The sequence below is a fragment of the Rhea americana genome, unplaced genomic scaffold, assembly GCF_003343005.1.
Source record: "Rhea americana isolate MKP2758 unplaced genomic scaffold, rheAme1 scaffold_166, whole genome shotgun sequence".
In the NCBI taxonomy this organism is placed as follows: domain Eukaryota; kingdom Metazoa; phylum Chordata; class Aves; order Rheiformes; family Rheidae; genus Rhea; species Rhea americana.
Window position 1 is genome coordinate 992,870 of NW_028185772.1, and position 26,795 is coordinate 1,019,664.

The following is a 26,795-nucleotide window of genomic DNA, read 5'->3' on the forward strand; positions in this document are numbered from 1 at the left end:
TGTATACAAATGGTGCCAGAACACTCTTGTGGCAGATTGATTTTCTCTCTTTCTTACTGACAGATTACGTCAACTGAAATACCTCTTAATAATTTTAATTAGTTTCTTTCCTTTTTTAGGTCAATTGAAATTTAATTAAAATTATCTCCATAAAGGAGCAGGACTTGCCTAATAGTGTTCAGCATCATTTATTCAGAGTAAGCTACACTCAGATGACTGTCCAGTGGCCCATGACATGTGTACAATTTATAATCCAAATGCCAAGAGAAAAAGAGAGAGAGAAAATAAATTTGATTTTAATAGGAATATGTAGTTAATGAGTATGAATTCTTCTTATGTTATTATCTAAACTACCTTGTCTGGCATCTAGTTAATTATCAGCTATAGCCTGAACAGAGAGAGCTGTTTTACAAGATTTCTGTAAAGCTAAAGCCTTCTTTCTCTATAAGTTAAAAAAAAAAAGACTTACTGTATGTAGGTTAAAACAGAAAATGAAAGAAGATGAAGCCCTGAGCTAAGAGGTTACCTCTGAGGTTAAAAAAGGCCACAAAAGCTCTTCATACTAGATAGTTCAGAAGAGTTAGCAGATGGTTATAAAAATGATACCCTCTCACAAACACACTGTCCTTTTTCTGACACAAATACAAGAATGAGCCCTTCTATGTCAAGTTACAGAAGCTCCAAAAGGTTGAGAAATGGAGCAGCACAAGAAATCCAGTTCAAGATCTCTTCACTTCAACTATCCCAGGGACAGAGATGGAAAGGAATGCAAGAGTCCCTTTCACTACTAAGCAATTCCCTTCAAAGCAGAGCCACCTCCTTGGCCCAGGTATACTGACTTTGCAATCAGATCGGCTTGGCAGTGCAATACAAAGCAGTACAATGGCAACAAATGAGAAAACATGGCCAAAATTGTATGTGAAGGACTGATAATTTAGCAAAACAACTACCTGGTCTGTAATAGTTCACCACTGCCAAAAGCCAGACTGACTTCTATATTCTTTTATATAGCTTTCATATACTTTATACAGCACAGCAGACATTATACATGCCTTTATTACCAGAGGTATTCATGAGGACTGTAATGCCCATTTCCTTGGCATGAGAAAGGCTCTACTCCACCAGTCCCAGTTATCACACACAGACAAGATGGACAATCTGTATAGAGAAATACCAGATGGCAACATCTGCAATATTTCTGACTAGCTTGTAGTTTTGTTCTCTTTCATACAGAATTATAGAATTGGTAAGGTTGGAAGGGACCTCTGGAGATCATCTAGTCCAACCCTCAAGCAAGTGGCCTGTACAGGGATCAAACCCGCAACCTTGGCATTATTAGCACCATACTCTAACGAACTGAGCTAAACCTCTTTGTTCATTCCTTGAACTGGTTGCCCACTGCTTCCTGTCCATTACAAAAAAAAAGTCTCTATATGACTAAATACATGTCTTAAAAAAAAAAACAGCATGGAACAGGAATTCCTTTGTGTTCTTTGCCAGCACAAAACTGGTTTGTTCTGATACTGAGGTGTGAGCACTGCATTTGAATACAAGTCATCCCGTGAATCATGATTCACAAACTTTGGAGATAGTTAGATTTTTAAAATATCTTCTTTATCTGAGCCTATTCAAAAGTGTATTTTTACATGTGTACCCTAAATTACTGAAAACTACTGGTTGCTTTGATTTTTTTGACAAAAAAAGAACTGACTAGTGACTTCTTGTCTGACTTCCAAACACATAAGGAAGGTTTCCAAGATACCTACTTCTGTAGTAAACACATACGGGAACAGACACTCTTGTTTTTGTGAACAGTTTTGCAGACAAATTCTGTACAAATATTTATCACAGCAAGTTAAAGTAGCTTCAACTAGTATTGAAGCAAATTTGCCAAAGAAATGCAGTATCTGTTCAATTTAACTTAAACTGATAAATATCACCAAATGGTTACCAGATAACTTGCAAAGATCTTAATCCAGCTTCCATCAATTTAAAGACTCTTACTGGCTTCCGTGGGAACTGGATCAGCCTCTAATACTGGTACATGTACTGCCAGAAATAATCTGTGATATTCATTCCATTAAAAACTCTAAATTTTCCTAAATAAATAGAACAACATTTATTCACTTTCCACACAGGAAAAATGCATAATGTCTGCGTTCATATTAATGTGCCATGCAAACAGAAATGAAGTAGTTGTAATTAGTGGTGAGGTCAATGCTAAAGAAAATGTCACCAGTTACACCACCCAGAGAGTTGGTTCAAATCTTGTCCTAGTTATTTAGTTATCCAGATACCAGATGTCTAGGTTCTGCACATTCTTGGAGTGATTAAAAACCTTCAAATAAAAATAACAATAATCAAACAAAAATACTAAACCCAGTCATTTTTTTCCTGCAGAGATAAAATGTTCTTGTGCTACAGTGCCCTAGATAAACAGTTATTTATGAAAACTAACTGAAATGTACTTTTTGTTAAACTTCAGCATTTTTCTATTTTTTAGAAGACTGCAGCTGAATCAGCTGTCAAGAATGCCTCTATATGCATATGCTACTGAGAGATTAAAAGAAATAGGTTTCTAAGGGCTACATGGCTTATTTACTTTTTCAGGTTGAGACTAGAGTCTAATATAAATTTTTATAGAAACTCTTGATGTGCAGAACCCCAATGGAACATTTCTGCTCCTTTTTCTTATGGAGGTAAGTGCAGAATACCTTTGGACAAACTGCTACCTGCACATATGCTTGCCGTTTTTGTCCACAGCTCTATATGAAAGAGAGMGAGCTTATCTTAATCTTCTTAGCTTTACTTGGGAAACTCCTGGAAGAAAGATTTAAGATGGATACTGTGTCCAAGTTTGAGTTGATTATTGATGTTTTAATTCATTCAGTTGAAGAAGGGACAGATACCATGAAAGTACCTGGGGAGCAGGAAAAATAACTGAAAACATCTCAAAACTGATCTGACTAATTGCCTACATTTCACATCCTCCTAAGCTTAAAAAAACTGTCTTTACAGGAGATCTTCTGAATCATAAGCATCAAATGGCAGGGAAATGACAGCAGTAATACAGGACCAGTATACAAGGCAATTTGRCACGCGAACTGAGGTAGTACCTAAGAAGGACTTAATCCTTCCATTGACTCCTCATTGATTCCAGCAGGAGAGCCCSTAGTGGAACACATGAGCCGCAATGATAAAACCCATTTTAGTTTTGCAGATCATCTTTCCACTGATAGATCCCAGCATCATTACTCACCTTGTTCAGCCAGGTGCCTTTTCATTACAATCAGTATAACTGTTTGTAGATTAAGGAATGAAAGCACGGGATTTGGCCCCCTCTAAGGTTAAAACTTGGCCAGTGAAGCTGATGGCAAAACTCCCACTGATTTCAAAGAGGGACAAGATTTTACCTCTTAATTGTCATTATTACTAATAATCTGAATTACTAATAATCTGAAGTTGATGCTGGCCTCGACCTCTACTCTGCATATGCACAGTAAGAGATGGAGTTGGCTTTCGGGCTCTGCTATAGGCTCTGGAGTACACTACCGCACTTCTGCTAAGGTGCCTGCAAAAGGCCCTCTGCCACCCGTAAGGCAGGGCACCACCAGCAGCAGGGCAAAGGGGTGCAATATTTGGGTACATGAGAGGAGCAGGAGGGCCTTCCTAAGGCTTAATATTTCCCAGGAACTTCAGTCTGGCAAAGTTATTATAACCAATAATAAAGAAAGGTTTGGTGCCATTTCTGGGTTCAAACCTGACCTAATAAAAGCTGTTTCACAGGCCCACAGCTGAGTGAGCCTTTGAATGACGCTGCTTGTATTACTAAAAACCATGTTTGTTATCACAGTGGGGAAGATAACCCACCAAAAAAAAAAAAAAAAAAAAAGAAGAAGAAGAAGAAGAAGAAGAAGAAGAAAGAAGTGCCCAGGTGGAATGTATGACACTGAAGTGCTGAACTTGTTAAAATCTCAAACATACAGTAAAGTATGCACAGCTGACATCCTCCCCTCAAAAATCTGAGTAAAAAAAAAGTAAAAGGCAATCACACTGAGTAAAACAACACAACCATCCTATCAATTTGCATTTTTAAACATCACAGTTTGCCTTCAGATTCTTCTTGACACAGTAAGACAGTCTGCAATTTTTATAGTTTCCAGGCAGCACAGACAGATTATGCCAGGTTTGCTCCTGGCAAGTCATCTATATGGCCTCACAGTCATGCAAAACGGTATTTGATAACAGAAACTTCTCCTGTTGGGAAAACTTCTTTTTTTTTTTTTTTTTTTTTTTTTTTTTTTTTTTTTTTTTTTTTTTTTTTTTTTTTTTTAATATTGGTATTTTCATCAGAGCTGACCCTCTTGCATCTGAGCAGTTGGGCAAGGACTAGATAGGGAGAGGGAAAAGGTTATTTCCTTGACTACTCATCCCTTGCGTGTCAGTCAGTGCAATTGAAATGCTTAACGGATGTTAAAACGAGACGTTGGAAGTTAGTCGGAAGGAAATTACAAGCTTCTAAATCTAACCTAGAATAAGGGTGTAGAAAGGAAGGAATTGTGCCTGAAAGCAATCTCTGTGCCCCTCCCAAGCTCAATTCTGCTCAAGCTTATCCTAAGGCAAAACACTTCTTATAACTATTCTTGAGCTGATGAAGCTTGAATTCCATTCCTTACTCAGACTGATGTCTTTCCACATACTTAAAAGGTTCATCAGTAGTGAAAGGTACTACTTATTGTAAATAAAAAGTAGCAGCAGTCAAATACTTAGGCCTGTGATTTTTCTTTTCTTTAGTTCAACTGGTATGTCCCTTSTTCATGTTCAACAGAACCTTTTTATAAAAGGGGATCGATCACTCAAAAAGAAAAAAAGGAGGTTAAATAATTAAATACCAAGCACCATGCATCRTGAGAACATGTGGAAGAATGAGACTCATTGTTTTGCAACTGATAATTTGTGTATTACCAGGTATTTATGAAAAAGATGTAACGATTGTATATTTCATAAATTTTAACATAAATGCCTATGCATTCAAAAGCATATACCCAATCTATGATTGATCAAGTAAGGCAAAGACCTAAAATCTATGTGAAGGTATTCTTCTGTTTGTCAGTGTGTACACCAATRTTTGAAACACACACACACAAACACAGMGTGTGGCTSAATCCACAATGGTTGAATGCATCCATCTAATGAATTCCAGCACTTCAGAGAGGTCTACTGACACTGAGGGGAAGAAAAGAAAACCAAAAGCCTGATAACTGTGGCCTAGTAAACACCAGAATCTTTCTTAAACTCCTAAATATACAGCTAGCTTCTCAAACATTTACAATTTTTACCAGTAATTTTTAGCACACTTCCTTYTCCTGCAGCCCTGGATTATAATCCACAACTGTTCTTTCTCTGAAGAACCATTCAGCTGTGGGGAGAAAAGGGGGATCCTGAGACAGGGATATGCTGCTTGAAAAGAGTTTGGAAAGGGTTGAGGGTGATGCTACGGGGAAAGGAGGCACAGCAACGGAAGTGCTTTGCGTGGCTCTAAGGAGGTGGAGGAGTTAGTGCAGTGACCTGGGGCAGGGGGAGTTCCCGGCTGCGGGAGCCAGTCAGYCTCTCAGGCTAGCTCTCAGGCTTGCTGGGAGAACATCTGAGAAGGACTCCTACAGCTCCTAGAAACCAAGGGCTTCCCCTTCTTCTGCTCTCYATATTTCCCACCTTTCCTTCTAGTGCCCACCATCTCGGGTCAGCAGGCCCCATCCCTGACTCACAACTACTTTGCTGATTCTCCCATAAGGCGCATCGACCGTCCTCCTCCCCCAGCCTTCAGTCAGTGCCTCCCCACCTTGAGATCTCCCGGTTTATACACCCAGGAAACAGCATCATGATCACCAGGTTTGCTCTTCTGTATAACAGGCCACCTATATGCATTGTACATCATTTTTAGAAATCACCATTTGTAAGCTTCTACTACACTTCAGTTTGCAATGCTTAACTGTCTTCATATTGCACCTCATTTCAGCTCTGAGCTTCTCTGTCTTCATTTCCTAGCCATCGCATCTTTTTACACACACAGCATACTGAAGAGTCCTCCACTACCAAATTTCACATCAATGCAATTATATTTAATCAACTCCACTTGATATTTCTTTTTGATGAGATTACAAGTCATTTTGACAAGAGCTACTTTCCATAAATTCATGTTGATTGGCATTAATTATATTGCCTTATTTTAATTCTTTATTAATTAATCTTTATTAATCTCAATATGCTGCTTTGTCTTAGATGGTGTATAACTGGAACTGCATAAGCAATAATGTGTTTTCAAAATACTAGAGAAGTTTGAAAAAACAGCCAAAGACTGCTCTGTAGTACCTGTAGGCAGGTGGTCAAAACCAAACATGAGGTGGGTGAATCCTTTCCAGCCCACACTAAGCTTGAAGCACACTGATGGTCCCTGGGGGCTCAGGAGGACAAATCTGTCCCCCTTACCACATCCCTGCAGCAAGCAACTCCAGCAAGGTGCTGAGCATGTGCACAATATGACCCAAAGGTCTGTGATGGCATATACATGACAATCATGACCTTTTTATAAGGCTTTGCCATTGCTGGCTAGTACCCTGCTGGATTTTGGGAGTGAGGGGAATCAGGAAGGAACTAACCGCTGGTGCTAAAAGACAGGAAATTTGAAGCTGTAGAGCACTTGATGCCACTCTAAACACCTCCTGTAGCTATCTAGGCATATCACATAAATCATTTAAAATATTTCCTTTTTTTAGCAACAATTAGGGTAACATTGTATTGATTGATGTATTAAAAAATCCTCTACATTTACCATATACACAGTTTGTGGTGACTAATTCAATAAGGTCTGTGAAAGTATATACAGAAGTACCAGCTTGCTCTTCTCTCTCACCACTCATCATTTAGGGACCTGTTTACACTTTGTTATTTGCACACATTTAGAAACCATAAATTTTAACAAGCCCACAAAAATTTGCATGGGAGTCAAAGCACCAGTTTCCAAACTTTATTGCTCCTGGTGGCCTGCAAATTCTTTGGAACAAATAGAGCCAAGGTAGCCTTTTTGTGCAAATATACAAATTATCGGGCATTGTGGAATTCAAATTTGAGTTACTTTGTGATCTACACAAGCCCAAATACTAAATTGGAGATTGGCTAACACACTTTTGATGCAGCTCGTGTCAACAGTTTAAGCAGCTGAGTGATTTTCACTTCACTTTAGTACTTAAATGAGTAGTATTTCTGTTTTGAGACATACAAATGCCTGCCCAAATGTTTGTTTTCCTTTTACAAAACAGACAACATCATATGTTTYGGCATATGGTACCTCTTGGTCTTCATGCCTTAAAAGGTACAACACTGTAACTCAATGTATAGTTACAGATAATATGCCCTCTTCTTTCTCACATGCTTCTCCTTTCCCCCCTGCTGCAGCCTCCTGCCCCTCTCAGTTGTGCTGAAATAACTGTTCGTGGGAGTGCTGTCAATCAGATCACTGAATGACTCAGATTAAAAATACTAAATGTTGCTGAAGAGCTATTCTTAACTTTGGCCATTCAACAGCATGCAGGCCAGGGCTGCAGTTTCATCAGCACAATCAACGGGATTATGTAGAGCCACACCACCGCAAGAATAAGCATCTGGGAAAGATGAGGGATAGCAAATCCTTAACTTGGTTTCACCCACAAAAATTGATTCTGAGTGTCCAAAAGTTCATGAACTAAGAGCCACGTAGAGGCAAATGCCAATGGGGGAATGAGCCAAGGAATGATAATATGAGAGCAGTAATAAGTAGTTAGATGAGCTGGGAGACAACTGGGGATGACCGGAGATAGGAAGCCTTCAGAGGTAGGAATTCCAGGAGCTAGATTTATGTAATGGGAGTATCATACAAATCAGAAAAGATCAAACTATTGCACACCTGTATTGGGCTCTACCAAAATATTGCTGCCCACATCCCTCACAAAAGTCATTTAGGAGCAWGACAGAACACTGTGAACTCCAAATCAATGTTTTCAAAGTAGTGCAGAAACATCAAGGCAAAAAAGTCATTCTCTGCCTACCAAAGCATAGAGAAAGGAGGTGGAGACCAAAGAGCTCTTTTGTCCTCGAATCTCCAGAACACAGCTTTTACAGAACTCTAGGTCTAGGATAACGTAAAAGTCCACATCCTCTGATTGCTCCTCAGGATTTTTAAACCTCTCCTTTACTTCATCATGCTTTGCTTTTCTTTAAAATACAGGGAATATCATGGCCAGAAGACAACTTATTTCACAGGAGCTGTATCCTACATGGAGAGAAGGGGAGTGAGAAACAGAACGCCCTCGGCACATTTCCGAGGGAACACGTGCATTACAGGATACGAGACTCCAGGCCTTGCACAGCTCCTCTGTTGATTCACCCTGACAGCCACGCTGGGTGGCTCTTTCTAACCCTCGTTCGCCTCTCCAGACCCTCTGTGCCATCATCCAGACCAGCAGCCTGACAAGAGCACTCTGTGCTCTCTTACTCCCATCAAGGACACCAGGACCTGGGGAAGRGACAGTGCTGGCCAGGTCTCACCACCACACGTACAACTTCATGCTCCAACATCAACTTTGAAAGTAGACTGGAGGAGGAGGAGAATTTTTTTTCCCTTTAGGGAGAAATTCTAAATAATATTATCCTCATTATTATCCAGAATCAAATTCCAGTTAAAGGTAGGGCACTGTCTAAAGATTCGTGCATTCATAAAGATGTAAAAGCAAGTTACAGAAGACGGCAGCCTGCCTGAACTGGGGAGGAAGAGAACCCAGGCTGAGCACAGACATTCTGCAGGCACCTCAAGAAATCAGCATTTGTTTTCCTGTACTTCCCAGGCCAGAAGCGTAGAGCTGGGCAGATCCAGCTGGTCAAAGCGACTCATTGAGCAAGCTAACCAATTTCCTATTCTTATATTTGCCTTTCAGAGGAAAATCTGAAATCAATCTATAAACAAGTATGTATTTGCAYGATCCAGTATCCTCTTTGTGTCTCCAACTATGTGGGTGTGAAAAGAATTTGCCGTTTGCAAACAGACACATGAAGAGGAAATGCTCAACTTAAAACCCGTAATTAGCACTTGCTGCTGTTCTTCTGTGGCTTGTGTGCAAAATGAAATGTGTCTGGGCTGAATTTCCTGACTTTTCTCCATCCTCCCCTTTCACCAATATCTCAAGCCATAAGGAAACTAGGACAGCGCTAGTTAGCTCCCAACACATTAAGGTTACTGCAGATTAATGTCACTACTGTATTTATCTCTGCTGACCCTCCACAGTGAGAGTCAAAAAGTTGGAAATTCTACCAGTTTCAATGTAAAAATAAAGAGTGCTAAGCAAATTAAGCATTCCAGTGAAAAATACAGTTCAGACAGGTCCAACTATATAGTTTTTATATATTTATATATATATTTATACACACACATACACCTACAGAAACAGAATTGAGATTTGCTCTGAGAGCTGAAAGATGTTTATACTCCGGTAATTTTGCAGGCAACATAGCAACTCCTCTCTTCCCCTGCATCCCTAGCCAGAAAAATTTCTATGGAAATAAGTGAGGCAGAAATTCAGGGGAGAAATCTTTATGCAGCCTATGCTCTTGTTCTGCAGGGCCTTTCCCACCCCCATACCAGCTGCAGGTGTAGGTTTTTTCTTCCTCCTAAAGCTAAAGACAGGCATTAGTCTCYACTGACCCCTCACCCCCCAGCCACATAAACAAGCTCAAGGGACATATCTTTCTGCAGCTGCTATTAATCCCCATGCCAGCTACAGCTCTGGGCATTCTTCCTCTCTTAACCCGAACCCTTAGGCTGGCTCACCCTTTTCCCCCAGATCCCATGCAAAGACCTACATGAAAAAATTCTGGAGAAAAATCTTTTTGCAGCCTGCACCATCCTCTGGCAGTCCCTTTGCAACCCTACATTACCTGGAGCTCATGCCTTTGTCCTTCTCTTAACACTACCCCTAGCCCTCAGCTGAAACTAAAATCCAAGGCCCACAGGAAAAAGCTCTCTGGGGAGAAATCTCTTTCCAAAATACACCATCCTTTTGCAGCCCCTTTTCAGCCCCATACCAGCTGCAGCCTTGGGCTTTCTGCTCCTAATCCTAACTTCAGGCCTCAGCTGACCCTTAGCTCCCCCAGTATCCTTTGGCAATTCCTTTGCAGTCTCACATCACCTGGAGCTCATTGTTTTGTCCTTCTCTTAACCCTAACTCTGGGCCTTAGCTGTGCATTAAACCAAAGAGTCCCAGCATTAGACCACAGGAATAAGCTCTCCAGGGAGAACTCTCTTTCYACCCCACTCTATTGCTTTGCAGCCCCTAGCCAAGTACAACACTGGGCTTTCTCCTGACTTTGACCTGTAACTCCACAGACCCGCAGCCAACAGTCCCCATGAACAAGCTCTCAGAGGAGAAACCATTTTGCACCCCTCACTGTTGTTTTACACTCCCTTTTCAGCTCCACACTCACTGCAGCTCTAGGCCTTGTCCTTCTTCTTACCCTAAGCTTAGACCCAGTTCTAGGCCTGTCAGGGCCATGAGGGCACTATTAGGCCTTTGTGGCCCTCAGCAGCCTCACCTGAGGGTTGGAGCTTCATCTCCAACCGAACACCTGGCCCATAACGAGCTCCAATTTCAGCTCAGCCTGGGGCAGTCAACCCCTGCCCCAGTGATGCTGCAGTGGTACCGGTTTGCACTGTAYTTGCCTCAGCTGTGCCCCTGCCTTGCCACTGACCCAGTTGATCTGGACCCTGACCTGTGGGCTGATTGTCCAGTCTGGCCTTGGCCCAGTCCTGTCACCACAGCCCTGCCCAGCCATCACAGGGCTGTCTCTGACCCTGCTTAYCATCACTGGACCTGATCCTGACCTGCAGATTGGCTTCCTGGCTTGGCTTCAGACATACCTCATCATCATCCATCAACCTGTCTGAGGACCTAGACTCTTAGCTGAACCATCCCTAAGTCTGTTCTGCTCATCTTGCCCAGGTACTGCAAGACAAGCCCTAGCTGGCAAGGACCCTGCCATGCCAGTCTTGACACCACCTTTGGCTCCTGGCTTCCCACTCCTTTAGGAGTGGAGAGCCCTTGYTGCTCTCTGGCAACACTTCGGCTTTGGCTGAGCCTTCGCCCTYCTTGACTCACAGCAACAGCCCCCTTGAAAAAGCTCTCCAGCAAAAAAGCCTTCCACAGCCCACACAATAATATGTTATCCAAATCAGCAGWGTTTGTGATAACAGTTTTTTCCCTGAAATATCAATGTCTAATGATTCCCAAGCACGTAAGCAGAGGTTTGAGTTGCCAACATTGTTTGACTCTCAGACAAAGGCTTTGCAAGGCAACACAAATGAACTGCTGTGGGTGTTCCACAGTATTACTCATATTTGCACTGAGAAGAGCACAGAAGATACTAGTTGTAGAAACAACTACTCTTAACACCTGAAATCCTGCATCTTCTGAGCAAACTTACAATCAGTTCAGTCTCACCTGTCTATGTATTGTTCAGGGGAAAGCAATGACAAATATATTCAGTTTCAGAGATAGAAATCTGGATCTTAAAGTTCAGGTTTGGAATGTGATCTCTAAGACAAGTCTCGGCCTAAGTCCGAGTTGCACCATAGTCAGATTTCCAAGATAACAGGTCAAACATCGTCARACTGAAAGCTGATCTCCACATTACGTCCAGAGAGACAATTATTGCCTTGTCCACTGAAATAAACATTTTAATGTTTATTTTAATAAACTGGGTTTATTTAACATTAGAAGAGAAGGTGAAGAGAAGATCTTAGTGAAGTCTAYAACTATCTAATGGTAGCATCTAGAGAAGACAAGGGCAAACTTTTTCTTGGAGATACACAGGGAGACGACAAGAGGCAACAAGACCACTGTAATACGCAATTACCATAGATATAAAGAAAGTTTTTCACCATGAGCATGGTCAATCACTGTAATAGGGATCCAACAAAGTTGCAGAATCTCTTATCTGTGAAGATACTCAAAACTCCATCAGAAACAGCCCTGAGCAACCTGATATGATGGAGCCTGCTTTAAGCAGGCTGTTGACTAGGTGACCTCCAGGGGTCCTTTCTGACCTGAATTATTCTGTGATTTTATGAAAATTAGATTTTAAAAGGCATGCAGAATACCACTGTAGAATATTTGAATATAAGGCTTTAAACATTTATGTGTTTGACAAACACAGAGCCAGCAAGGAATAAAAACAGATTCTGCTATAAATTAAACAGGAATTTTGTTTCCATGAACATCTGGGATATATGTGTGGAACCACTGTAGTGCTAAACAAAGAGCTGGCATGAYGAAAAAGAAAAGGATCTGTTTTCATTTAGAATATTGTTGCTTGKAGCTAACATACTGTATAATGTGTTTGGGGTTTAAGTGTAGTTATTTGTTAAGAATTCAAAATAAACGTAATTTTCAAAATAYAAGAATAGTGCTTTATGACAGAACCAGGTATAAATCAGAATCAGAACACAGATGTAAATTTTGCCTCCTGGAAGCACTGAAAATGCTGTATTCACTTCACAAGTAAAATTTTCAATAGTTATGTAGACCAGCAGAGACCTAAATTTCAGTGATACTGACTGTGACTTAAGCTCATAAATGCTTGAATAATTTTTGAAAATGAGACCAAGGCTCCTGAATCACTCCCACTCAAGGTACCTATAAGCATCTTAGTGCTCTTGGAAACCTTCTCTCTTCAGCAATTTTGAAAATGTTATCTCAGGAACTCACAGTTCACAATGTACTTGTTATTTGTAATACAAATTATGGCTGAAATTCTGAGTTTGAACACATTCTTTTCATATTCAGGTGTAAACTTCAGCCTAGACCCATAGGTACTGGCTCTAGTAATGGAAAACTCAGAACCTCACATTGGGGACTTAAATTCTATACACTTAATAGGAAGATTCAGGCATTTGATTCAGCAAACTCCAGCCTGGCATGTCACAGACAAATAAGCTCACTCATAGGAAATGCCCAAGAATGCCACATTTCTGAAACCACATCTCCCTTCTAGAACCCACGGCACCTTTGCAGCACTGAACTAGGCACCAAATGAAGCCAAATCACAGATCAAAATTTATTTCTGGATTTAGCAGCCTAAATCACAAAGTCCTACATAATGGATGGCTTCTCTCCTCTCTTTTTGRTGCAGCTGTGGCTGCTGGAGGAGAAGAGCAGTGGCTATAGCACGTGCCCCAGGAGAAGGGAACAGAAGCACTGGACTCCACTTCCTAGACCTCGGAAGGAGCTCTCCCGCTCTCCCAGCTGTCTGTGGATCCTATTCCCTTTTCTACACCATGGAACATCCTCAGGTGACATTGCTGGAGTGAAGCCCTCTTCCTCTCTTGCTTATGGTTTTGTGGTTTAAGGTATTCTTTTGGGTAGCAGGAGCTGTGGGGTTTGATTCCTTTCAGGTCCAGGGGACCCTAAAATCCAGCTCTCCAGTTTCTTGAGCAGATTTACTAAGCCCAAGGTTACCATACCAAAGGCAAGGATGATCATACAGTAAGATGCTGGCTACAGTGGTGGTTCTTTGGGGCATACAGGGTATCTGCTATCATCTGTTCTGTATATATGTGCATAGGCAGGTGTCCTGGGATGAAGGTAAGCTTCTACTTAGGTGCACTTTGAATTTGACTCTTATTAAGACTGAGCCCATCTCCAGCCATAAGAGAAGCAAAATATTCACAGATCCTTTCTCYAGCATATTATTTGTTAACCAACAATAATATGCTGAGCGTGACGTAAGCCACAAAATCAGTGCTGTGTCTGTATCCATGGCATTATGAAGTTCTTGCTTTCTGTGACRCCCGATGTCAATACTGTGTAACAAACCCTTACCACACTGCAATATTTCACATAAGCTAATATGACTACTTCTTACACACAAATCTCATTTACAAAATGGATAAAGAACTACCTCCAGAGGTCCCTTCCAACCTTACCATTCTATGATTCTATGTCATTAGAACGATGAATGTGCTAAAACCAGAAATAACTGGCAAATTCTGCATTCCTTCATCATTCAACAGTAAATAAAGCCAACGTGATTAYTCATAAAAGTAACATTTGGCCCTTTGCATTTTCTGTTCATCTTTGYTGACAATTAGTTCATCAAACCTATTGTTTGAACCCTCTGTGAAGGATACAGCAACATTTTAAAGCCTCTGTGAAAACCGACTGACTCCTCTTGGCTTAGGTATGCCTTGCTTACCTTCTTGACTGATTAATCCTATTGACTCAGGTGTTGCTGGCTTATCAGTCCACTCTTCACACAGGTGAACAAAGGAAATCCTATGCAAGGACTGCTCCTGTTGCTTATGTTAATCAAACTGTATTGATTCAGATTTCACCTCCTCCTAGCAAACACCCACATCTTTCTAGCTTGCAGACAATTACATTACGCACTGAACACTTGTCTGAAGCATGTATCTGTGCTGTAGAGCTTCTCATGCTGGTGCCTGTGGAGTCTCTGAATTCCCAGAGATGGGAACCAGATGCTACCACAACTACCCATACAAAAATAGTGTCTTACTATAAAAAAGCCCTTGAAGGACTTTATTCAGGTTTTATGAGCCATCAAGTGGAACAGCTGTATATATATATATATATATATATATATATATATATATATATATTTTGCCTTGGTTTCATCCCAGTATTTTTAAAGTACCAGACATTTGCCCCAAAGCCTTTGCCTTCAGCTACAGTATGCTCTTTATTTTAACTCAGGCTGCCAACTTCTCTTCTTAACTTATATGTCAAGAGATTAGGATACTCTTTTCCAGCTCATATGATTTTACTGATCTACTTATGACAGTGACAAACAACTATCACCTAGGCTGAMTGGCATCCTCAATCTGAGACAAAGGAAGAAGTAAAGGATTTATAACTTCAGGAAGTTATAATATATGCTGATGTACTTTCCATTTCTTGTCTGTTTTAGAATCCTCCCCAAAAAAGCAGCCAAAAAAAACCCCACAGGAAAACAATGCACCACTTAAGCAGATGCATGCCCTGAGGAGCCAGGAAAAGAGCAAAAGGATTCCCACATCTTGCTGCATAGCAAGGTAAAAATGGAAGTTCCAGAAACTGGCAGATGAAAAAAAAAATCCCTCTGAAGTTCATCTATCAAAAAAATACATCAATTAAATGGTATTGATCAATCACTCCTACCTAAGTTAATTAAGAAAAATATATAGTTCATTCCTTTCTTTATGACAATATAGTTTATGTTTTGTTAGATCACTTCTGGCAGAAAGAGAACCAGAAATAGTATTCCTAATTACTGTATCTTTGTACATAAATGAGTAAGTCCTCCCAGACTATAAAATGAGGCTTTTATGACCATCTCATTAAGTTCCTGCACAGCAAATACCATGGGTTTTTCCTATGTTAAATCTCTTAAAGCCCCCAAAGGGTGGTTAATAACAGCCTTTTCTGTTCAAATATAAATTTTATTTTTAAAAACATGCATTAAAAGAGAAGCCACCACTACTCCTGTACATTTCAACAGGTCATTGCCCTTACTTAAATACACACATTTCATTAAGATTCTGAGCTTGTCTAGGTTCAACTTCCTGCCATTAGATCYTGAAATGCTTTTGTCTGCTAGACTGAAGAGTCCTCTAGTATCACGTTTCTGTTCCCTGCAGAGGTTCCCTGCACATTGTCAACACATCTCTCTCTAAATCTGTTTGATAAACTAAAGAAGTCAAGCTGTCAGAAAGCATGTTTCCCAAACTTTTAATCATTTTAATGTCTCTTCTCTAGGGCTTCTCCATACTTCTCCATAGCTTTCTTGAACTGCAGACGTCAGGACTAGTTGAATATTCCAGCAGTGGCCATGTCTGTTCCAAAGACAGAGTTAAGTAACTTCCCAAATTCTCTCTCAGTAAGTTGTTATTCTTACAGATATCCAAACGTTGCAGTAGCCCTCCTGGCCACAGTGTCCCACTGTGAACTCACATGCAACTAATTACACACCATGACACACAGATCCTTTCCAGTAAGCGCTTCTCAGTACCTAAGCCTGTATTCTGCAAGCATGATCTACAGTCTTTATTCCTGAATTTATGATGTTACATTTGACAGTGATGTAACAGATAATGTTGGTCCAGATGACTAAGCAATCTGTGAATAAGTCTTCCCACCACCATCATTTCAGCATCACCAGAAAGGTTTAATAATGCTTTTTTCAGTTAATACCCTAGAGAATAAGAAACCACCTCTGCAGAATCCCAGCAGAAGCACAGTCATTAAACAAAATACAGACTTTCACCAAATTTAGTCTATTTAATGCATTCCCAATTTGTTTTGCAGTGCTCTAAAGCATTAATCAAAAATTTCACGACTTAGTGAAAAACTTTTATTTCCTTTGCAAAGTTTTATTTTATTTCTCTTCCATCTAATCTTATTCTTATGCATAGCTTCATGCAAAAGATATACTTATCCCTCACTCCTATCAGTTCTCAATATTATTTCATGAGTTCGGTCATACACGATGTTTCTTAGACTTGTGCAATCACATAATTACTGTATCTCAGCTTTCATTAGGCAAGTATGCTTCTGACCCTCATGCATACAGGGAGGGAAAAAAAGCAAAATCTTGAGCTGCTGAAACATAAAGGCTCTTAAGCAGCAGAGAGGTGATCTTTTGGATTAATTTATGATGATTTGCATCTCACTCATGGCAGGTAATAGTCAACGCCTACATAAATACTAGCTTTGGAGCGTGCACTGTACTCTGGAGTGTCCTGAAGAGATATCCAAGATGAATTAGAATAAGCAAGCTCCAAATGGGAAACTCCTAGGTTAATTAAGCATCTTGACCTTAAAGGCCACAAGGCCTTTGGACTACCCTGGACTCTCTGCACAGCCCTATACTGTGCATTTTAGAAGCATGTAGCTGGACATAGTTCGGCATCTTTCACCTTGCACAACCAGTCAGATATTTCTACAAAGTTGCATAGCTGATTTAAACTGGTCCTGTCTCAATAAARGGTTGCTGCTGCTGTGTAAACAAAATAAAGCGGCAAACTTCGTAGAAGAGAGTTGGAATAGGAATAGCTGTTGTACTGAGAAAGCTTAGATTCATATTAAATTCATATTCATTTGTACTTATTTCAGTAACAAAAAACAAAAGCAGAAATAGCAACTGTGACCTTTCGTACAGCGTCATTACGCTCTGTTCAGGACTTAGCCTGCGTGTAGACGGCTTGAACAAGAGATACAATGCTGTTGAATTTCTCTCCATGTACCTTTTCTTTTCTAGTGAAAGACTGTCTGATTTCTCCCTATATTTGCATACAAAGATGTACTCAGAAAAGAAATGGGAATAAATAATTTCTGCTAGTACTGTCTTTTCAGTCTTTGCCTGTTTTTTTTTTTTTTTTTTTTTTTTTTTTTTTTTTTTTTGTTCAAAGAGATTATTGCTCTAACTCTTGCAATAAAATAACTAGCTTAGTTAGTATCTTTCCCTTACGATGGCTGGGGTAATAAAGCCAAGGATTACCTCACTACTAGGAGCAGTAGTTTTTAGCCTAGTTTTTCAAAGAAATGGGAATGACTAATACACAATCTAAGTGAATTTCTCTGTCTATACCTACAATGACATTTGAATCCATTGGCCAGTTTTAATCAGAGGAAGAGAGCTCTTAAAAGAAATTGAGTTTCTATAGATTTTCTGAAAACAAGCAGCTGAGGAGAAGCAGCAGACCCCGTCAACACCTCGACTAAGGGAATGGCTGCAGTGTGACACAATTCCTTATTAAACAACAGAAAAAAAAAAACACTTGAGAAAAAGCCCCTCAAAATTCCCCAGTCACATGAAAACCTCTAAAGCTAGACCTCAGAGAAAAGAAATCTCAAGGAACGGATCCGCAGGGATAGCAGTCTTCATTAATGGCAGTGCTCCCATAATTGTTTGCTCCTTAAATGGATGCATTAATTTCTTATTTTCTCCTTTAACAGGTCTCTCTCCCGAAAGGTATTGAAAAGAGCCAATCACATATGCCTGGTAGAAAACTCAGGAGCCACTATCCTGCTCTTACACATGTAATCCTGAATTTGACTTCCTCAGAAGAGACCAAAGCAATATTTTGGTTGAAATATGTCAGGAGATAGCAGCTGTAAAATGGCCATCATGTTAGTTAGCTGAGGTTCTCTATCTCTATTTGCAACAATCCACCTAGCCCTGTAAACTGATGTACTCGTGTCTTCTTGCATTTTATAGCCACACCACAGAGATGGACATAGTCAAGCCCAGGCATCACTTGTCTACCTAATGTTAAATTCTTTAGCGATAAACAAATATTTCAACATTTCAAACAGCTTCCCTGTTGGAGTTATTCTATGAGCAAAGAAAATAAAAACCATCTGTATTCCTCAGTAATTGTAAGGAAAAGTCATTCAGCTGTTGAATAAATTGTTCTCTTAAGGTYAGGAAAACATTGACTCTCTAAGCAGGCAGGCAGGAGGACTGTGCAGACAGGGTAAATCACAGCTGGAATTTCAAGGCTGCTSGGGTAGCACTGTAACAGTCCTTCTTGTAACACAAAAGCAGTAATGTGAATAAAAGGTTTGCCACCCTGAACTTCCAGGTGTTTAGGAAAAGGTCTTGTTACTTTGGATTTACGATCTGAGTGAAGGTTAGTTTGGTGGTGTTAAAAACAGAGGGAAAAACAACAGGCACTGTGTATAATTTTCTGCTAYAGATAGTACAAATACATCAATTCACCTTATTCTCTTTGCAAGCCAAGATAGAGACTCTATAAATCAGATCTCCTATGTCAAGGCTTAAAGGAAGCAAGAAATAYGCAAAACAGTAAATCAACAAGAGGTTGCCTATACTATAGTTGGCAGTCATGACTATACTAGAAGTCAGAAGATTAATGCTGTCCATTTTTATTTCCACTGGCCTAAGAGTAAAAGTCGAGATTAAGCACCAGGAGTCTTCTGTAACAGGTGCCGAGGGATTACTGCATATGTTGCTAGCCATTTTTCTCAATATACATGTCAGGCGCAGGGAAAAGCAGAGTTGGGGGGAATGGTGAGGGAAGGAAATAGCCTTATTTCCTTTTACATTTTCCCCAAATCAGCAGGGAGTGAGTGTTCATGCAGCAAATATGGTACCCCAAAAGCCCTCTTAAAAATCAGAAAGCCAAACCCATCCTCAGTTAGCCTGAGGGGCATCTCCTTGCTTAGCAAACCACAAAAAGAATCGGGGATTCAGAAACATATCATCAGCATCCAGTCTCTTTTCCTGCATCACAAACCATTTATCAGTTCGTGTCATCGAAGACACAGAAGTTGCAGCATAAAGAGGCGCCAGCACCAACATTTACAGCCTTGGAGCTTCTCACCTGTAACAGCAGCAATCAGCGACRCACAGAGAGAGTAAACTTTAACCTAAGGTAACGCCTCAGAAACACGAGGCAAAGGCCATTGCTAGCTACAGAAGCCAGAAGGTATTTTGGTTACTTCTTCTGCCTTGACAGGGAATACATAATACTTAGAGCTTCTACAAAGCATGTAAAATGCATAAAGTAGATTAAGTAGGTTTGCATTATTGCCCCTTTTCATGCGATATAATCAGTTACTGACTCTAGGATCTGAGGGAGATGAGCAGTGTTTGCTTAATAGCTAACGGAGTCCCTGGTTACCATAGATTTTCACTGCATTGTACTTGAGAAAATAAGCAGACAAAAAAAATAAGGGGGGAAATTATATAAATGTATTGTATTCCCAAGTGCATTTTGTAAATTTAAGACAAGAACATCATTGATCATATTAAAATTAATTTAACAAATGAACTCTAGATGCAAGTCCACAGACTTATATACAATTAAAACTAACAAARGGAAAACTGAAAGAAATCATGCAAAGCACTTATATATGCACAGAAAAAAAGCTGCGGTTAAACACCACAGATTCCTACAGGGATCAGAAGAAAGTTAAGACGTGCTGTTTTTCAGGCAATATACATTAGAAACAATGAATAYAATAATAATACATAGGAGACAAGACATCCATTTTAAGAAAATCTCTTAATAAGAGAACTTTCATGGTATATGTATCCTTTGCTTTATAGAACCAGATATTCATAAAATGAAACTGTGGATTGCACCACAGAGAAGCAACATGATGTCCAAAGATTCTCCAAAGAAAAAGACAGGAATCAGGAGCTTTACTCAGAACATTACTATGAAGATTCCTCAGGGCTGTGAAAGGCTAGTTACCCAAGAAATTCCAATTCATGGTGACCATTTCTATAACAACATTATTCAGTAACAACTTTATCATCAATAAAAACACATCAGATGTGGGGCGAGCACAGTTCAGAAAATACATTCCCCATGGGTTGTATACAAAAGCAGGGCAGGTGCAAYGTAACATCAGAGCACCATAGCTTTCATGGCCAGAAGTTTTAATTTCTCTATTCAACAGTCAGTAAATTGTTCCTAGATAAGTGCCTTCTACTCATGAATCAGTTCTGAAGAGTTATTTTTAAAACATGCTCAGTCCAGAAAACTAGATTTATTAAATYAAGGTGAAGCCCCCTGTACGTCTGAAGCGTATTACTTCGATACCAGGAACATAAGGTAGATTTACATCCTTTTCATGAGTTGCGTACTTTGAGGACAAACATGGCAAATCCCTGCAAGTACAGCATTCTGTGATAATCTAGGGGTAATTTTAGTATATGTCTTTCTATAGTTCTGCACACCTACTCCCAAAATCCTGTCTAATAAGCAAGGTCCATTATCTGTATTTTAATCTGTGAAAAGTATCTATTTACCTGCAGTCAATATAGTGTGGATCTATTTGGAATGAAAAACCCCTGAAAAACCCCTATTTTTTTTCTGCATACCAGTTCATTGCCCTGACTACTACAACACTGGCTGTTCTTGCACGTAATGCATACAGCTTTCCTGCAGGCACATTTTTATTTTGCTTACATTGAAGCTGAGAAAAAGAGAAAATTTTGTATGCCCCAACCACTAGTCTTGCATGGCTTTGGAAGAGTCAAGATTCTCTTTCATTTGATATTTACTTTATAACATTGAATAACATAAATAACAAGATGACCCATATCCAGGTAGAAACAGCCTGTTTGTTAGGGCTGTCACAGCAACGGGGAGCAAAGAAAAGCTGATTATGAATGTGGATCTCCCACATTTCTGAGGAGTGCTCAGCAAGTAAGAAAAATCAGACTCTAAAGTTGTACACTCAAACTTAGGTGCCAGTTTTAAATATTTGGTTCATGGACTTTCAGGCTGACTGAGATCACTGTGACTGAAGTTTCCCCTATTCAGCCCAAGACAGACTTTGAAGGTAGTAATATCTGTGAAAATGATTTACAGATGTTTAAAAACTTGCTGCCAGCATTCCTACTGAAAGACAGTTTATGGATCTTTAATCTTAACATTCTTCATTTAAGGTATTTCATATGCAGTTTATTACGAGGATGAGGGAAAAAGAGCACAAGCTGATCAGATTGGTTAATATGTGTTTTTTCAAAATATGTGGGAGATTGACCACAATTTAACCGTTAAATTTAGTTTGTTCAGCTAATGAAAGAAAATTCTGTTAGTTTCTGCATAGTCTGGTCAGCAAGAAACCAAAATATGTTTTCACGTAAGTCTCAGAAAATAATTTTCTCTCAAGGATGCTGAAGTCAGCACTTTTGACATCTAGGACACTTCAAGCACTGCTGAACCAGGAAACTGCCACATGGCTTAAAAGAGCAGTGGGGCTTCAGCAGGAGGAAGCACTGACACTCTGAATCACACTCACTGCACCCAGACCCTTTCAAAACATTCAAAAGTTTAACAGGACACTTCAAAAACGGACTCGGGAACGGGACAAGCAGCTTTTGCCTTCTGACCAACTTCCCAGACTCTTTCCTGCAAGGCATCTCCGGTCAAGGATCACCACCCCGCAGCACGTGCCCGCACAACCCGCTGGCACCAGCGCAGGCTCCTGCAGGACCAGGAAGGGATTCTTCAGCTGGCTCCACACTAGGTGGTGGCAACCTGCATGAGCACAGACCCTAAATCAGCTTTGTGCAGCACCTCAGTTAGACCAGACACAGCCAGACAGGCCATTGATACAAATCTAATGTTTCTCTCATGGAGCTACCCCAGCCAAAGCTGGGCTCTGTGATATAGGAATAACCACTCTCACCTTTTTCCTTCTCCACTAGCTGCTGCCTTTGTTTGTTGCATACTTCTACTTTTACTGCACATGTCCAGACAAATGCTCTGTTGCAATGCCAAAATAAGTCCATTTTTYTGAATTTCCCCCAGATCTCCAAAAAATGCAAGCCAAAACTTAAAATCACATTAAAAAAAGAAAAAAAAAAAAGAAAAAAGAAAAAAGAAAAGAAAAAGGAGAGAGAGAGAAGTAAGACCCAAAACGCTACAATCTTTACGGAAAAGAAAAGCCCTTGGACTCTAAGCCTTTGGGCTTCAAAGCTTTTCCCACAAAAAGTGGGACAGATTGTGCAGGCTTGCTTCCTATTTTACATTTCAACAAAAGTTACAGAAATATTTCACCTATAAGGAAAAACACCAAACATCAAAAGCCGTGTGATAAGCTGGCTCTTTGTCATATGTGGAAAAAACATGGGCTTGAGATTCAAAATTCTGGGGCCTCTGGGGTAGCTAGATCAGCGAAATAACACAGCAGCTTTAACAAGAGGGACTACAAATACTGTCCTCGTGTAAGCTTTGTACTCCATGCGATATGGACTAGAATTTCATGAATTTGATCACTGAACGATTTCAAAGGGATTCTCGGCAGTGGAAGGGAGATCAGTGGAGTGCTCACTTCAGCGCAGCAGCAGCTGAAACCCCACGCTCGCAATACTGTGTCCCGGTCCAGCACTGCCTCAACCACCAAACCACACGCGGATGGGCAACCAGCATGAAAAGGATCACCAATGGTTTTTCCGAGAATCGGGAGAACTGTAACTAGAGCTTACTCCCATGTTGAGTAGCTGCATGTCAGTTATATATGAAGCTAAGGACTTTTATTATTATTTCTTCTCAAAATAACTAGTATTTCAAAAATCTGGACACTTCTACGTCTGAAATGAAAAACACGCTTTGCTTCATGTACAACAGCAGTATTGTGTGGTCCTGCCTGGTGTTTAAACAGTATAAAGACATGGAAAATGACCCCCAGAACAGATTTTTTCAGACTACTTTCAAGATTATCTATATTCCCATCAAGTTCAAATAATCCAAACATGATTATACCGGCTTTCAGACTGAGGTGGGTTTTTGTTTCAGGACACACTGTTACACTTTCTGACCAATGACAGGAAACAATTTTCAAAACTACTGTTTAAAAATATCTTCTTCTCAATTTTTTTTTCTTTTTTCAAGGTCCAAAGAGAAACAGGCATTTCTGTTTTCCCCTTCTCCTGAAGCAACGGAAGCTCTCCCTCTCCCCAAAAGCAAGTTTACTGTGGCAGGGCAAACAAGGAGCTGTACCAACATCCCAGCGGGTTACTGTAAGGACAACTGAAAGACTCTGGTCCAGCTCAGAGCTCCAGCCTGTGCTCTCACGCTTTGAGAGACTACCGAGATACTCTGCAGCTTGGATCACAACTCACAATTTTTCCTCAGAAACTAATGACAGAAGGCCTCTCTTTCAGTTCTTTGGCAGCATCAGCACTGGCATCCTTCAGTTGGGGTGACACACTCCTACGCTGTGCTTGGAGGAAACAAGGCAAGAAGTAATGCATCTTATGATAAAGATCCAAACAGAGGCCAAAATTAACTAGTGTACAAATCCTAAAATGCTCTGGGAATATTATTTTTTTGTGTAAATGTCTCTTAGTATTACTTCAGTTTCACTAAATGAGTTATTTTTGTCACATATATTATTAGTAAGAAGCAAGATGATGCTAAATTAGCACAGAGTGGAGGGTACTTGAGACTAGAATGAGTGATAGCCTCTAACAGGAAGACAGATCTGCTGTTTCTAATTAAAAGTGTGATCAACTGAATTTGGTTTCTATGTCAAATTCACTATCTGAAATTCATTATTCATACCTGTATCATCTAATATTCATAAGCTTGCCAGCACAGTACTTTGGACAATTTTCACTGTTTGTTCCTTTAAAATATTCACATACTGTCCCACGGGAATTCTGACGTATCGTAAGTTCTCTTGCAGCAATATCCCGGCAAATGACAATTCACAGAAGTTGCAGCCCTTTTAACAGGCACGGAAATCTGTCAGGCATAGATCACGAAACATGACAGTTATGTATTGAGATAACTGATAGGTCTCCTGGCTTTTCAGAGGATTGAGAGTCACTGTGGCCTTCAGACGTTTCTCCACAGCTCGCTGCCAGCTGCAGGCTGGTCAGTGAGTATCACTGTTGGACTAGTACCGCCTGAGAACAGAAAAATTATGAGTTCCCAGCTCTTAATCTAGTCTGCTCCTGCCGCTTCTCAAGTAATTACAGCCAGAAGTTCCTGTGGAGGCCTTGACATTTCCTCCATACTAGCGCATTTTAGTTAATTGGGTTTTTTTCCTGACAATGGGTGACTTACATGTCTCATCTGCAGTTTGCTTTGCTTGTTAGGAAACTCACAGTTACAAACTTACAGAGTGAAATACAGTGGTATATTATTCAAATTTTAGAAGAGTATTTTCCACAATTCTACTTTGAACCTCAGCTTCAAATTAGCAAATTTTCCTGGATATTTGATAATTTCTTATTTGTTGTTCATGAAAATATCTTAAGTGATATGTTCAAAAAACCAAGCTAGCTGGTAGTCACCACTCCATGTGCCACTTATGACTGGAAAACTAAAAATTTAGAATTCATATGCCTGGTATGAATGACTGTTTCGTACCGTAACAGAGCACCATGTTAGCAGATCTGATAACCACTACCTTCTATTTTGTAATTTTATAATGTCAGGTACACAACATATGGGTTACTTGGGGTTCTTACCTGAACTTTACAAAAATGCAAATAAGCATATAGGATGCAAAACAGAAAGAAATAAGAGTTCTGCATTTTGAAAACAAGTAGTGAATTTCCTTTTTGAAGGTCAAGCAGCAAATGACTGACTTGTATTTGCTGGTTTAACTACCATTAGATGATATAATTGGAAGTCCAGAACAAAACTGATTTGTATAAGTGATATTATCTAATTATGCAATTCTCCAAGTGAAACCAGTCAATTTTGTCTTGCAAAGTACAGTTTAAAAATAAACAGCTTAAACATATGGGAACTCTCTGTTGGGACAAACATACCCAAGAATTCATACCATTCGCTAGAAACTAACAGAGTTCTACTTAAACTGCTGTGATTTACACTAGGGATTTTGAGTAAATTTAATTAGTTTCCTGCATATCAGCAGAGTATATTAAGAGAAAATGAATTTTCTCAGCATAAAACAGTGAAACAATGAAGAGCAAATGAGCTAAGCCATCTTCATAAATCAATTTATGCAAGTCATGCTAAAATATGTGCTAATCCTAATCTGTACTCTAGTCCGACATTACCATACGAGTACATTCAGCAATTTTAATTTAAATAGCCTGTAGTTAAACAGAAAAGGGCAGCAAATCAGGACCTCTGTCATCATCAATATTTGCTGTAGTAGCATCACATTATAAGGAAAAAATGATTTTTTTCCCAATTCCCAATTGGGAATCTGGGAGCTTTCCCAATTCAGAGGTAAACAATATGCACTGGCTCCTCTGAAATGCTACTCTTAATCCTTTTAAATGCAGCATGATATTGGTTGAACCTATACAGTCCTCATGGTGGAGAGGAACAACCAGGAGAGTAAAATCTTTCTTCCAGATTTATCGTTTTCAAAGTTCAGCAACCTTGTATGTTTTCCATTTTCCTTTAGAACGAAATAAAATCACGTGGAATTACTAATAGCTGGCTCACTAAAGGGTAGGGAGGTTAATCTGGATATGCCTGAGGCGTTCACTCAAAAGTTCACTCAATGTTTTGAGATTCAAATATCTCAATAGATTGAACTGGAAGTTCTGTGAAAATAGCTTATTCTCATGTTATTTCATTGCTTCCACAAGTATTCCCAAGTCAATTCCTGAATTATTGGGGTTGCATTAAAAGAAAAGGATTATTTTAACTTCTTCAGTTACATCATATTTCAAGCAGGCCAAAAAGATTATGTTCTGCAAACAGCATATTTTTGCACAGAAAAACTTTCCCTTTGTTAGCGGAGGATCTTTCCACTTACTAGCTGCTATGCCCATTTAATTTTGGCTAACAAATTAATAGAGATAGATGTAAGATTTTTTATGAAACTTTAACTTCTCAGGTTTGTGGAAACATTGACTCAATATTTAACATAAAGGAGGTTCTGAGGCTGAGTTTGGATGCTGAAATCAAATCAACAGCCTGACAGGAACAGAGACTCAAATAGTAAACCTTAACTTTTCAGGCTGGAGGTAGAAATAATGATAATTTACCTCCATGGAAATAAAAATCACTAAGAAAACCAGAAGGCTGCCTGCCAAACAGAACTGTTCACCTCCAGCTAGCTCTACAGTTAATTGCTTACCTCAGAAATGCACTTAGATAGGCCCTTCTCATTCAGAGAACTACCTCTAAAATCTCAGCAAGTCAGGTATTACTCTGGAATTACAATCACATTTTAATCCAAATCAAGAGTTATTTCACAGATGAGGCTGGAAGCATCATCCCCATCTTACAGACAAAGGCA

At 39.7% G+C, this 26,795-nt stretch overlaps 1 protein-coding gene across 1 annotated transcript in view; it reads right to left on the minus strand.

Annotated features, from left to right (window-relative positions):
• The window catches only part of KIF26B (kinesin family member 26B), a 307,964-nt gene that overhangs the window by 159,379 nt on the left and 121,790 nt on the right, over nt 1–26,795 (minus strand). The window lies entirely within an intron of this gene.